Source organism: Mustelus asterias, chromosome 14, assembly GCF_964213995.1.
Source record: "Mustelus asterias chromosome 14, sMusAst1.hap1.1, whole genome shotgun sequence".
Taxonomy (NCBI): domain Eukaryota; kingdom Metazoa; phylum Chordata; class Chondrichthyes; order Carcharhiniformes; family Triakidae; genus Mustelus; species Mustelus asterias.
The window spans coordinates 69,697,879-69,712,683 of NC_135814.1; the positions used below are offsets into that span (position 1 = coordinate 69,697,879).

Genomic DNA, 14,805 nt, shown 5'->3' on the forward strand with positions numbered 1-14,805 from the left:
GTCTCCCGTGGCTCCCGGACTGCTGAGTGAAATTTATGCCTCAACATGATGATTGAAGGTCAGGGGTTAAAATTATTTTTGACCATTCAATTATCTGGTCAAAAAACTGTGGGGACGGTCTTACCATTTCACCCTGCTGGCCGATGGTCAGGCGAGCCAGTAAGACCGCAAAAGAGCTGTGCCCAATTTCCCACCTCTCATGATCTTACCGGCACCGGATATCCAGTGAGGCTGATTGTAATATTTAAGTGCATTTTAAAGTAGTATTTAAATATTACAAGTGAGCCCGGGTCTCTGTGGTCTTACCGGCATAATTACTTCAAAGGCAACTCGTAGTGGCTTCAAGTTATAAAGGGTTTATTACCAACAATATTTATATATGTGCAAACAAGGGCCTGACAGAGCTGCAATACATGTCTACTCTCTTCTCCTCTTTGGCTCCAACTGATGTTCCCCTCTGACCCACGATACGCACTCTTCACCCCATTGTCTCGGCTTCCTGGGCCATAGGGTCCAGCCTGATCTCATGGCCCTCGGTGATTGCCCGCTTAAAGGGACCACGCTACCACAAAGGCAATATGCTGATGTGTGCCACCAGTAGAAATAAAGAGCTTATATATTTGTCCGAGTCTGATCTATATGTGACTCCAACCATGGTAGGCAGCCTGCAGCCTGGGAGCCACATGCGGCCCATCAGGGTTCTGAGTGTGACCTACGAGACATCTTTTTGATTGTTGCCTGTGTGCAGAGTTGCCACATTCCACTGGTTTCCATCCGTGGAGCTTTACTCCTACTGGTATAACTGAATTGATACGCAAGTAAAGCAAGGGCACGTCATGACTGTGAGAGCTGTGCACTCCCTATGCATCCAATCAAGCGTAAATATTTATTTTGTTTTTACCACTTTAAGTTCTATTGATGAATGAATGATTAAGTATTTTCTATAACTTGTGGTGAAATATTCAGTCTGTATTAAATGTATTCAATTTTATTCAAGGGTCAGAGTTAGTGAACATGCCTGATTTCAATCTTACAGTCCACTGAGATGAAAGAGGGCCATTTATGCTCACTAGTATAGCTTGCCCATCACTGCTCCAGACCAACAGCAATGTGGTTGTCTCTTAACTGTCTAGTAAACCATTCACTTGTCAAGTAGGTGGCTCACTGCCATCTTTTCTAGGGCAATTAGGGATGGGCAATAAATGCTGTCTTTACCAGCAACACCCATACCTCAAGGATAAAAAGTACTTAATTGTCATTGGGAAATCCTGAGGTCATGAAAGGTACTACATAAATGAAAAAACTTTCTGTATTACAACATTTTGATGTTGCCGTTTGTTCTTTTGCCAATCACCTCAATCAATGTTCTCTGGATCTAGGCTTTTCCTCCAATAGGAACCAATTTCCCAGGAACCATTCCAGCAAATTGTTTCTGGATCCTCTCTAATGTCTACATGCAGACCAATCTGCACTGGAATGCCTGTTATCAACTTGTCAAGATTTTGCAGGTTACAGCATTGTGCAAAGAATCACCTTGTTGTCCTTTTGTGCCTTTTGTTTGGAGGTTAATTGTTAAAGATTCTCAACAATCAGCAATGGAGGGGAAGAATTCCCCACATCGCTGAACTGAAATCATGGAATAACATTTTTTAAAGTTTTAAAGTTTATTTATTGGTGTCACAAATAGGCATATTTTAACACTGCAATGGAGTTACTGTGAAAATTCCTGAATCGCCGCACACCAGCGCCTGTTTGGGTACACTGAAGGAGAATTTAGCACGGCCAATGCACCTAACCAGCATGCCTTTTAGACTGTGGGAAGAAACCGAAGCACCCGGAAGAAACCCATGCAGACACGGGGAGAACATGCAGATTCTGCACAGACAGTGACGCAAGCTGGGAATCGAACCCGGATCCCTGGCGTTGTGAGGCAGCAATGCTGACCACTGTGCCACCATGCCACCCATTACCCACTCCCCCAGAAAACAAAACAAAAGCCCATTCAGAAGAGAAATTATCTCATTCAATTTGATGATCCTCACTTGGGAAGCTTATTGTCTTTGATTGCCATACATAGGAATAACAAGTAACTAAATTGGCAGTGTTTGGTTCTTTACTCCAATGCTTGAGAGAACGGGAACAATGCATAAAATGCATCTTCTGGACTTTATTCTCTCTGTTGACTTCATCGCAGAACTTGAAGTTGTTCCTTCTCTTTGAATAAAGCCATTTGTTTTTGCGAAGAAAAGTCAAGCTGAACTCCCTAAAAAATGTTCAATTCCCCACCTCCCCGAAAAGCAGCCAGTACACCATATTCTGCCCCCCACCCCCCTGCCTCTTCATGATGTCTACTCCTACAGCAGGGGGCAAGGTTTATATGTGTGATTGTCAAATGGCTGGACTTGAGGAACTGAAGTGAACTTAATAATAATGAGAGTATCTCGGTCTTATGTTCTTATCTTCACTCTGATGCACAGCTAATTGGAATGCCCCATGCATTGTAACAAACAGGCCACTCGAAACAGCTCAATTGGGTGGGGTGGGGGGGGGGGGGGGGTGCAGGGCTGAATGTTCAACCCAATCCCAATCTGTAGGAGGCCTGTGCTTTGTTTTTATATGAAGTCCCATGGAAATTGAACTTTGGCTCCGGTACCTTCTCAAGATCAGCTCCCACTGTGGCACACTGGTTAGCACTGCTGCCTCAGAGCGCCAGGGACCCAGGTTCAATTCCAACATTGGGTTACTGTCTGTGTGGAGTTTGCACTTTTTCCCCTTGTCTGTGTGGGTTTCCACCGGGTGCTCCAGTTTCCTCCCACAGTTCAAAGGTGTGCAGATTAGGTTGATTGGCCATGACCTCTAGTGTCAGGGGGATTAGCAGGGTATATATGTGGGGTTACGGGAATAGGGCCTGGGTGGGATTGTGGTCGGTACAAACTCAATGGGTGGAATGGCCTCCTTCTGTACTGTAGGGATTCTATTCTATGAAAAGCAGAACTGTAGATTATATATTTTCAATGGTATGCAGTACCAATGGAATAAGTCTGTTTTGTTTCACACATTGAAATGCAGTTTACAGAGAGAAACTGTGACACCCTCCTTCCATTGTGCCCATGGATAACCTAAAATTTCCTGTAAAGTTTCAGTGTACCTGAGGTATAAGAGCATAATTAGGTCATTTGTTATTTTTCTGAGGAAATTCACATGGAACTTATTTACCTGGCTAATCATGAATGTTGTGTGCGTTGCTTTTGAAATATTCCCACACTCATTTACATATTTCTGCTCCCATGTAATTTTCCTGGATTTATACAAATAAGGGTGTAGATTTATACCCAAAATTGTAAGCACAGAACAGCTGGGAATTTGAGTGATTTTCTTGTCATTTCAGTTTTCCTCTTACTGAGGCCTAGAGCTGTCACTCTTGGTGCAACTATGATTTTTCAGCCCCTCTCCCAACCTGCACAGCACTCAGAAGCGCTACATTACAACAGTAAATAAAAAAATATTGCATCAGCTGTAAAGCTCTTTTGGACATTCTTTGGTTGTAATGAGCTCAATATTACAATTTATCACTAACCAGCTCTAATGTCCTTCTCAATGGGAACAATGCTGCTTTGTACTAAAAAGGAATAGGATGAGGAACATATTTTGCAAGCTGTTCTGAGAGTGAGGTACCAGCAGCAAGAATATATACCATATTGGTACCAATCTGAGGATGTTTAATACAACATTTTACATTGTGGCACAGGCAAACAAGTTCAGCAGTTCATTTGGGCATTAAGTTCATCTTGGAAAATTAGTGCCAAAGACCATACAAATGTTGTTGCAATTTCTGCACAAGTATGATCTGAACATTGCAATCCATTTGTGTGAAAGGATTTTTAAGTTAGATTGATGCACAGGGTTCATGTATTTTATAGGGCAGAATATGTTTTGCGGTGTGTTATGGAGGGCAGTAGATGTTGTGAGATATGTGGACATGGGGTGCAATGTTTTATGTTGGGCCTTGTGCATTGCATCTGGGCTTCCTCCCCTCACTGTATTTTGGTACTTTGATGGCTGAGCCTTTTTGGCTAAGATCAAGTGTTGGATCAAGCTCTCGATAGAGTCATAGAATCCTACAGTGCCAAAGGAAGCCATTCAGCCCATTGAGTCTGCACCGACTACAATCCCACACAGACCCTATCTCGATAACCCATGCATTTCATAGAAAGTGCAAACTTCCTACAGTCAGTGACTGAGTTCGGAATTGAACCTGGGTCACTGGCGCTGTGAGGCAGCAGTACTAACCACTGTGTCACCCTGCTGCCCTCATTTCTCCTAGCTAGTCCCCTTGACACTAAGGGGCAATTTAGCATGACCAATTCACCTCACCCGCACATCTTTAGTGCAATGCCTTATCTTGTCAACTTGGATCTTGTATGTGGGGGACCATGAATTAGATGCATTTTGAATTTAAATTGTTTTTTTGGAGAAAGGAGATGGATCCTGTCCAATCTGAGCATTGGCTTTGTAACTCTGAGAAAGGAATACATTTTTTAAAAATGCTGAAACTTTGATGACTATTAGTGATCACTTTACTGTAATTTTTGAATGCTGTGCTGTAGGGCATGGGTTGCGCTGTGTTCTGGTGCACCGTGCTGCTGCGGCTGGCGAAGCACTTTGCAGTGCAGTGTGCAGTTTCGCTGGCACACAATGCAGTGCTCAGTTCCTGCCTCCACAGCTCCGCTCAACCTTCCCCGTGTTACAGGTGGGCCCTGACGCCGGCGCTGACGTCTCGGTGCTCAGGTCGCGCCCAAGACAATCCACCAGCGAGCATTGATACCAGCAACGCAAAAAGCCCGATTCCCTATCAAAATTGCCTGGTCCGCCGGTATGGATACGCTGAGTGCTGCGCCTTTCTGTCAGATGGCAAACGGGCAGCCTGAGAGTGACTAGTAATCACATTATCAGGATATTACCGAGAGAGGGCTCGGCTCTCTTTACCTTACCTATAAGGTGAGATCTGTCAGACCTCTTGGTTTGTGCTGGGACTTGGAGAGATTAGCTAAATATTATAAAATGACTGGGGGTGGGGATGTTGATTGCGATTGAAATTAATCCAGAATGCAGCAGGCTTCGTGAAATATGATCTGTGAATATAACCTGCGTAGAAATTACAAGCCATCGCTTTTTGAAATGGCACTTTTTTGATAAGAGTTTTAATATTTGAGTGGCATTATATTAAAAACTTTATAAGTGTGGCTTCTGGGGTAAAGCATCAAATGTCTGTTTTACTATCGGAAATCTTGCTTTTATTTCCTGGTAAGATCCGCTTTGTTTAAGTGTAATGTTAAGAGGAATAAACTGAATCATGAAACCTTTGTACAGTTCTGATGGTCCCAGAAGTGGTAGAGGGTTCCCAAAATCCCAACGGGTCCAGGCAGGTCGGCAGGTTGAAATGGGTGTTTTTTCCCGACAAGAAATGTAACCTTTTAAACTCTTTTTCTTTGTAATGCTGCAGTTTGGCTTGAAATGGGGACACTAATGCACCTGCCACAACTCTCAAGGGAGAGATGCGGGGTGGGTTTAAAATTAAAGGTAAATTTCCTTTGTATTGCTGGGTGGGTAGTTTGTGATTAAGTAACACGCCTAGAATGTAAACCACAATCCGGACTTCCGCAAACGTAAGAGCAGCAAGATGAGAGAAAGATAAACAGTCAGCGGTCTTTGCAATGTTTAAGGGAAGCAATTAGAAAGAGCCAATAATCTCATTTGCTCTTCTTGCAGACTGTAAGGCTCCAAGTGAAATACATTGGCGCCCAAATTCTGTAACATCGAATTATATAATCTCTATTTCTTGTGGGTAGATTTTTTAATAAATTGGTTAATGATTTCCTGGCAAGTTTATAGAACAAAGGCAGGGGAAAAGGTATGTTTTTTTTTCTATTCATTCTCAGGACGTGGGCGTTGCTGGCACCTATTACCCTGATGTGAAGATGCTGGTGTTGGACTGGGGTAAACACAGTAAGAAGTCAAACAACACCAGGTTAAAGTCCAACAGGTTTACTTGGTAGCAAAAGCCACTAGCTTTCAGAACAGGCTGTTCCTTCGTCAGGTGGGTGGGAGTTCTGCTCCCAGCAAGAACTCCCACCCACCTGACGAAGGAACAGCCTGTTCCGAAAGCTAGTGGCTTTTGCTACCAAATAAACCTGTTGGACTTTAACCTGGTGTTGTTAGACCTATTACCCTCCCAGGTTGCCCCTGAGAAGTTGGTGGTGAGCTTTCTTGTTGAGACACTCGCTGTGCAGCCGGATAGTGGAAGATATGATCCCAAACATGTTAGATAAGGGAGTGCCAGGAATTTGAGCTGGCAACAGTGAAGGAGTGGCAATAAATCCAGTTAGGATGGTGTGTGATTTGGTGGGGCACTTTTGTGGGTGATGGTAGTGGTGTTCCCATAACACCCACTGACCTTCCTCTGCTAGGAGGTGGTGGTCACAGGTTTGCAAGGAACCTTGTGAACTACTGGTCTCTTGCTCAAGGCCAGCCTGACCCAGAAGCAGGTATTGATATTCACAAGTATCCTATAAATGATGTAGAATTGCATGGAATTAACAGCATAGAAACAGGTCCATCTAGTCAATGCTGTATTTATGCTCTATGCAAACCTTTTATCCCTCTTCAGCTAACCAAATTAACATATCCTTCTAGTCATTCTCCTTCATGTGCTTATTTGACTTTCCTGGACATGTTGAGAAAATGTACAACAGTTTACAATAGTCTGTCAACCTTTTTGTTAAATGTAGTAAATTTAGGCTCAGGAACTATAGTTTAGAGCTATTCAAAAGATAAAAACAATTCAAATCAGCAAATTTGGACTGAATCCTGCCAGTCTTCCAACTTTTTTGACTGAATTTTCTAATTAGTGATACATGATATGGGGGGTATAAGTTCAGTGGATCAGGGATATGAGTGGAGAGCACTTGTACCTATAATTTCCAATCAGATTTTCAAAGAGGGCTGGAATTGCACATCACTTTGCTGGTTTTCAGCATTTAAATGCGGTCCAGATTTGGACCTCCACATGATTTTGTAGAGTTTGTGCCGAGATAATGCTGAGTCATAAACTGACTCATATAAAATGGACATCCAGGGTGGCTAAGAGCTATATTAAAATGTTGTACAAAATGACTTTTGGCTATATTTTCCCAGCTTTTGTGTTGTTTTCCCTTTTTTTTCTCGTGTGAGTACCTAGTTGCTAAGAAGGATTTGTTTTATGTATTTAGCCCTTCTCATTTTTGGGTGATTGCCCAAATTATTGTTGGCCCAATGGGCTGTCTCATGGAAATTTCCCCTATTGTGTTTTGGAAGAAAAAGCAGAGTACTGGTAGGTAGATACTAGGTTAAAGTCCAACAGGTTTATTTGGTAGCAAATACCATTTTGTGGTACCCTCTCATACCATCTGGTATTTGCTACCAAATAAACCTATTGGACTTTAACCTGGTGTTGTGAGACTTCTTACCGTGTTCACCCCAGTCCAACGCCGGCATCTCCACATCAGGTAGATACTAGGCAGCTCAGATTACATCAGAAGGTGGGCTCTGTTCACTCAGCATTACCCTAACACCCACATTTATAAGCACACCTATCTTTATTTGTTGGAAGACTTCTGCCTTTCAAAACATGTGAATCACTAGAGGTCCAGTTAAAGAACAACGCCTATGCTGCAAGGATACCTGTGGTTCACACGCACAATTACAGAGATTAGCGACAATTTATTGTGTCCTTGTGGCTTCCACCTCAGCTTCTGCTCCTTCTAGAACATAGAACAGTACAGCACAGAACAGGCCCTTCGGCCCACAATGTTGTGCCGAGCTTTATCTGAAACCAAGATCAAGCTATCCCACTCCCTATCATCCTGGTGTGCTCCATGTGCCTATCCAATAACCGCTTAAATGTTCCTAAAGTGTCTGACTTCACTATCACTGCAGGCAGTCCATTCCACACCCCAACCACTCTCTGCGTAAAGAACCTACCTCTGATATCCTTCCTATATCTCCCACCATGAACCCTATAGTTATGCCCCCCTTGTAATAACTCCATCCACCCGAGGAAATAGTCTTTGAACGTTCACTCTATCTATCCCCTTCATCATTTTATAAACCTCTATTAAGTCTCCCCTCAGCCCTAGCTCCCTCAACCTTTCCTCATAAGACCTACCCTCCAAACCAGGCAGCATCCTGGTAAATCTCCTCTGCACTCTTTCCAGCGCTTCCACATCCTTCTTATAGTGAGGTGACCAGAACTGCACACAATATTCCAAATGTGGTCTCACCAAGGTCCTGTACAGTTGCAGCATAACCCCACGGCTCTTAAACTCCAAACCCCTGTTAATAAAAGCTAACACACTATAGGCCTTCTTCACAGCTCTATCCACTTGAGTGGCAACCTTTAGAGATCTGTAGATATGGACCCCAAGATCTCTCTGTTCGTCCACAGTCTTCAGAACCCTACCTTTGACCCTGGGAAGAGGAAGTATTCTGTATGGTAAACAGGACTACTGTCCTCTATCATTTCATGAGCACCAACTTCAACAACCATCACACAGTGTCCATAATCTCAGTTTCCTGTCTTATTTCTTGGTATCCATCACAGGATATTGACCCCCTCCCCCATTTTTGTCAACAAAACACAAATTTAGCAATTATGGAAATGTACAAGAAGTGCAAAGGCATTACAAAATCTATCAGCATTTTACGTGGGTGCTAATTATGCACTGCTCAATGAACCTATTAAAATAAATGCATAGACAAATGGAGGGCAAGTCACCCCTGCATTCCCCAATCTGTATTCCTGGTGCATGTAGTTTTACAAGTTGCAGAAATTGAATTGTAAAAGTACTCCCTACCTGACCAAATTCTACACAAATAGACAACTATTTAAGCTGCAATGAGATTCAAGAAACCAGCAGGTACAGGAAAAGAAAGATAAACTTACCTTCAAACAGCACCTTTCATGAGCTAGGAACATTGCAGTGCTTTACAACCAAATAAATACTTTTGAACTGTAGTCACTATTATGGCTGTTGGATGAAATGTCATACAAAGGTCTTACATTCCCTCTCAGGTAGACATAGACGATGCCATGGTATTATTCGAGGAAGAACAGGGCAGACCTCCTTGATTCCCCAGACAATATTTATTACTCAACTGATCATCACGAAAGCAGGTTATTTGGTTATTATCTCATTGCTTTTTGTGACAGATTGGCTGCATCATTTGCTTATATGACTACAGCTTAAAAATATTTAATTGTTTGTGAGGCACTTTGGGGCATCTTATGATCATGCAAAGCACTTTAAATTTCAAGACTTTGTATACATCTGAACAGAGTTAACTACTAGCTATCATGGGACTTATATGAACACGCCTCTAAAATAATCAAGCACTTGGACATTATAAGTTTCAAACTCAGTAATAAGGTCTCAAACACAGCACATCTATGGAAGGTGAGGGAGTAAGATGCTGTCACCATTTGATTAGGAAGTATATGTTTCATGTTGTGATATCCTGAGACTTATTTGTCATCTATTGTGGTGGGGAAGAGTTAAAGAAGATTCCAAATAAACGTGGCTTTGCAAGACCACAAGACCATAACAAATAGGAACAGGAATAGTGCTTTGAGCCTGCTCCACCATTTAATAAGATCATGGCTGATCTAACACCCACTAAGTCCACTTTCTTACCTTATCTCCGTAATCCTTAATTCCCCTAGTGATTAAAAATCTGTTGATCTCAGCCTCGAAAATGTTAAAGGAATCAACTTCCGCAGCTTCCCAGGGTAAAGAACTACTGATTACCAATGGTGTCCACTGTGATTTGCCACATTTATATTCAAACAAACATATGAAAATATTTAAAAAGAGTACTGCTGAAGATCCAAGTTCTTTGAAGGAATAACATGCGTCGTGGATAAAGGGGAACCTGTAGATGCGTTGTTCTTGGATTTCCACGAGGCATTTGAGAAGGTGCCGCATTAAAGGTTATTGTGGAAAATAAGAATTAATTGTGTGGGGCTAATATATTTGTATGGATAGAAGATTGGCAGGCTGGCAGAAAACAGTGTTCATAAATGGGTCTTTGTCTGATTGACAAGGTGTGATGAGTGGAGTCCCGTAGGGGTCTAGGCTGGGGCCTCAACTTTTTAAAATTTACATCATTGATCTTAGATGAGAGGAGTGAATACATGGTAGGTAAATTTGCAGACAACAACACAAAGATGGGTAGGAAAGCATGTTGTGAAAAAGACATAAGGTTAGATGGTTGCAGATGGAATATAGTGTGGAAAAATATGAAGTTGTTCACTTTGGCAGGAAAAAAGGCAGAGTATTACTTAAATGGAGAACGGCTGCATAATTCCAAAGTGCAGAGGGATCTAGGTGTTCTAGCGCATGAGTCACAAAAAGTTATTATAAAAGTACAGCAAATAATTAATAAGGCTAATGGAATGCTAACCTTTATCACGAGAGGAATTGAACAGAAAAGTAAGAATGTTGTGTTTGAGTTATACAGGGCATTGGTGAGACCACATCTTGAATTTTGTGTGCACTTTTGGTTTCCTTATTTAAGGAAGGATGTAAGTGTTTGGAGGTTGTTTAGTGGAAAAGTTGGACAGACTGGGCTTGTTTCTACTAGAGTTTAGAAGAGTGAGAGGTGAATTGATTGAAGTATACATGATCCTGAATGTTCTTGACAAAGTGGACTTGGAAAGAGCGTTTCATCTTGTAAGTGAGTCCAGAACTTGGGCATTGTTTTAACATTAGGGGTCACTTTTTTAGGACACGGATGAGGAGAATTTTTTTTCTCTTGAGGGTTGTGCAACTTTGGAACTCTTGGGATGGGATTTTCTGGCAGCGCTCGCCCCAAGTCTGGAAAATCTGAGGTCAACGGACCTTTTCATGGTCCGTCATCAAAATTCCGCCCTTTGCCTCAGAAGGTGGTGGAGGCAGGGTTGGTGAACATTTTTATGGTGGACGTAGATAGATTATTGTTAAGCAAGGGAATCAAAGGCCACTGAGGATAGATGGGAATGTGGAAAATGAAACAAATTGATCAGCCATGATCTTATTGAATAGTGAAGTAGGCTCGAGGGGCCGAATGGCCTACTTCTGCTATTTCTTATCTTCGTAAGTAACTTTTATACTAATCTGAGGATTTCCATTTTTGATGTTTTCTGTGCCAAAGTAATAGCTGCCTGGTTGCCAATATTGTGTGCACATTCTATTCTATTTGTATTTGACACTTAAACATATGTCTGCTGCCAGTGATGTGAAAGTATGCAGAAGAATGTTTCCTAAATTTTAAATGACAACACAAAATGATGCTTGATGTTTGAATGACAGTTTAAAAAAGACTTATGTTTCACGTATATTGTTTGGTTTTGATTTGGCTCAGTATTTCTGTTTATTCTTCCAGGGTTTTAAAGATGCCAAATTTATATCACTTTGTTTGATCCAGTGCTCATGTTTTTTGTCATTCTTAACAACTGCAATGCTGCGCCCATGTCACAGTCATTTAGCATGATGTGTTCACAATGCAGTAAATGAAATATAAAAGCAGCTGGTCGAATTGCAGAGCCTGTTAGATCAGTTTAAGTAGCACGATGGTTCATTCACATGTACACAGGTTATTTGTGATACCTCTTGTCACTTCTTGATCTCCTGTGAAATGTTTTGGAGCAGTTCTAATGAATTGTGCAATGATCAATATTGTGTGTACGCACTCAGAAATTTCAAAAAATAGCTCAAATTGATCTGGAGAAGAAATAATTCCAGGCTTGCAGTAACGTGTCAAAAGCATATTATGTATTTGTGCTTACAAGTTGAATATATTGTTAAGAGAATGTAAGTTTTTGAAGCCATGATGCCTTTTGCAGTCTTTGTCGTTGTTTGTGTTAAGACTGAAAGTGGCAAGACATTGGTAGTAACCAGAAAAATTAATTTAGGAGTTGTTGGACCAGATTTTGCTATCAGCAACAAAGCTGACTCCGATGACAGCTTCCCACATAGTTCCAGCAGTCTCTGTAGCATGGATTTCTCCTTTCCTGACTTTTGTTTGAATTGACTACTGAGGAAAGGGGATCTCCAGGCATGCAGCGACAGTGGTATCATCAAGCAGGGGAAAGAGCCAATGACATTGACGTATTCTCACAGACAGCAAAGTAAAGTGCACTGACGGTCCTTCACTTTTTAAATCATTTTATTGAGAGCAAAATGAAAAAGAAAATGGAGTATACAAGTGGGATTAAGGTCGAGGCTAAAATGTAATTAACGAACTTTAAAGAAGTATTCATTATTTTAAAAATTAATCACTATGTAAATGTAAACATTCTATAGATTTAAAAAAGTTTTTAGGCCAAAGAGGCTGTTTAACAGTAATTATGAGCTTAATACGCTGTTCAAAATGCAGTTACTCCTTACTCAACAAGGGGCCTTCAAGAATTTTATTAGTGAGACTAGTAGCACAAAAGGGCAGTGATTTATAATTAACTGCAATTAGTCGGGACTTCAACAGGATACTGTTATGGATTAGCATGGAATTCCTGACAGCAATTTATGGATTTCTAACTTAACTGCATGTGTGAACTCCAAAAGTTGCTGTCAGTTACAGAAGAGTAGTGACAACCAATGCTACCAATGTTCTAATCATTACTACTGTAAAGTCCAGCCAAGGTGTCAATTGGCAACATGAGTAGGTTTCTTTAAAAATGTTTCTAAAGTGAGAGAAGCATTATGATTTGATATGAATTAATACAATAAATTGGCTTGTTGCAAGTTATACTGTCCATCATTCACTAAACTGAATTCCTAAATTCAACAAAGTATACTTGTGACGGTGCTATCTCTCAATTAGATAACTCAGTGAAAACCTGAAGCATCTCAGAGTCTGTTTTTGATAGTTATACTAAGGATCATGTTATTATGTTCGCTTCTTTCTTGAAAAGAAGCCTGAACGATTCCCATCCACCACCTCTCCTCCGCCTGGCTGAACTCATTCTACCTCTCAACAACTTCCCCTTTAACTCATCCCACTTTCTCCAAATCAGTGGAGTAGCAATGGGTACCTGCATGGGTCCTAGCTACACTTGTCTTTTAATGGGGTTTGTGGAACATTCCTTGTTCCAGGCCTACCCGGGTCCCCTCCCACCACTCCTTTACCGGTACATCGATGACTATTTTGGTGCTGCTTCATGCTCTTGTCCAGACCTCTCAAAATTCATCAACTTCGCTTCCAGTTTCCACCCCTCCATCGCCTTCACCTGGTCCATCTCAGACACTTCCCTTCCCTTCCTTGACCTTTCTGTCTCCATTTCTGGCAGTAGACTATCTACCAATATCCATTACAAGCCCAATGACTCCCACAGCTATCTGGATTACAGCACTTCGCACCCTACATCCAATAAGGACTCCATCACTTTCTCTTAGCTCCTTCACCTCCATCGCATTTGTTTTGCTGATACCACTTTCCAAAATGGTGCTTCTAATATGTGCTCCTTTTTCCTCAACCGTGGATTCCCATTTACAGTTGTTGACAGGGCCCTCAACAGCATGCGTTCCATTTCCTGCACCATGACCCTCACCCCTTCCCCTCCCTCCCAGAACAAAGATAGAGTCCCCCTTGCTCTCACATTTCACCCCACCAGCCTCCGCATGCAAAGCATAATCCTCCGCCATTTTCGCCAACTCCAGTGTGATGCCACCACCAAACACATCTTCCCTTCACTCCCTCTGTCAGCATTCCACAGAGACCATTCCCTCCAGAATAACCTATTCACTTCTCCTCTATACCCAACATCTCTCCCGTCACTCATGGCACCTTCCCATGCAATCGCAGAAGGTGTAACACCTGCCCCTTTACCTCTTCCATGCTTACCATCCAAGGTCCAAAACATTCATTCCAGTTAAGCAGTGTTTCACTTGCACCTCTTTCAATTTGGTCTATTGCATTCGCTGCTCCCAATGTGGTCTCCTCTATATCGGAGAGACCAAGCGTAGACTGGGTATTTGCGCACAGAGCGATGGTGCTCAGCAAAGGACCATGACCTTCCGGTTGCTTGCCATTTTAACATGATCATGCTCCCATACCCACATTTCTGTCCTTGGCCTGCTGCAATGTTCCAGTGAAGCTCAACGCAAACTGGAGGAACAGCATCTCATCTTCCGGCTAGGCACTTTACAGCCTTCCAGTCTCAACATCGAATTCAACAGCTTCAGATGATTAACTCTACCCCACCTCGACCCCTTTGTTTTTATTTTATTTTATTTTTTTACTGTTCTCTACCTTTTATTTCTTTATTGTCTTAGTTTTTCTTCCCCCCCCCCCCCCCCCCCCGCCCCCACTCTTTCCCCCTACTTTATCCTCCTTTCCTTACCTTTTCTCGGCCTTTGTTTCACCTTTCCCCTTTTTTCTAAATTTTATCTCTCTCCCACCCATTTCCACCACCGCCGCTGCCCCCCCCCCCCCCCCCCCCCCCCCCCCCGGCAAACATCTTCATCTGTCACAGCTCACCCTCTGATTTTAGCTTCTCTGCCATTTGGCCATTCACACCCTTTATTCTCTCTATGGACTACCATTAGCAGTCTTTTCCCCTGGTTTCTGTGGCTATGACTCATCTTTCATTCCCTCACCCTGTAGTATAAATATCTTTCACTTTCTATGTTTTATAGCTTTGACAAAGGGTCATCTGGACTCGAAACGTCAGCTCTTTTCTCTCCTTACAGATGCCGCCAGACCTGCTGACACTTTCCAGCATTTTCTCTTTTG

At 42.2% G+C, this 14,805-nt stretch overlaps 1 protein-coding gene across 4 annotated transcripts in view; it reads left to right on the top strand.

Moving 5' to 3' along the window:
- The first annotated feature begins 4,690 nt into the window (after window positions 1-4,690).
- The window catches only part of mfsd6b (major facilitator superfamily domain containing 6b), a 71,617-nt gene continuing 61,502 nt past the window's right edge, over window positions 4,691-14,805 (top strand). Inside the window, exon 1 of one of the 4 annotated variants that reach the window (XM_078228598.1) lies at window positions 4,691-4,998. The gene's annotated coding sequence lies outside the window, so the exon portion shown is untranslated. The other 3 variants (XM_078228600.1, XM_078228603.1, XM_078228601.1) reach the window with 3 other exon arrangements.